The sequence below is a fragment of the Mustela lutreola genome, chromosome 16 (assembly GCF_030435805.1).
Source record: "Mustela lutreola isolate mMusLut2 chromosome 16, mMusLut2.pri, whole genome shotgun sequence".
Taxonomy (NCBI): Eukaryota; Metazoa; Chordata; class Mammalia; order Carnivora; family Mustelidae; genus Mustela; species Mustela lutreola.
Genome location: NC_081305.1, coordinates 55511408 through 55512128, shown reverse-complemented (window position 1 = coordinate 55512128; position 721 = coordinate 55511408).

Genomic DNA, 721 nt, shown 5'->3' with positions numbered 1-721 from the left:
GCTCTGGCCAGGTACTGTCTGTAGATGGGACAGGGGGTGTGAGTCCTGGTTTTTCTGTTAATGCAAAGTTTCATCCGGTACCGAGAGACCCCCGACAGGGGCCTGAGCCAGTGCGTTGCAGCGCTGACCCTGACCGGGTCAGAAGCTGGCCTGTCGGGGCTCCTGATCTATGCGGGAGAAGACTCGCAACCCAGGGAGCTGCGGTTGAGCAGGACACACGTTCTAATGTCAGCAGTCCAGGCACTCCGGGAGCCCGCGGTGGGTGACCTGACCCAGCCCGAGATCCCAGGACGCGCTTTGGAGGAAAGGACTCTTGAGCCAAAAAGTCCTGGGACTGTGAGAGGTCAGATCTGAGAAGGTAGGGCTGGAGGGGGGCCATCCGAGGCAAGGGGTACAGTCGAAGAGAAGATCCAGCAGTCATCTGGAAGTCACTCCCTCGCACACTCTTAGATCTCATAGGAAAACCTACTTCCACCTGTTTTACAGGTGGGGATACTGAGCCCCACACAGGGCCGGGGTTCGCCCAGGTCAGGAGGAGGCAGCGCAGGCACCAGAATCCAGACGTTTAAGCCCAGACTGAGCGCTGAAGGGAGAGCCCACTTGCCCCCTGCGGGCCACCACGAGCCCTGCAGCCTGCTGTCGCTTTAGCGAGTGACGGCTCATCCCTCCACCGGAGACACCCCGGCAACCCCCGAGAGATTAGCAGCCCCTCAAAAATATG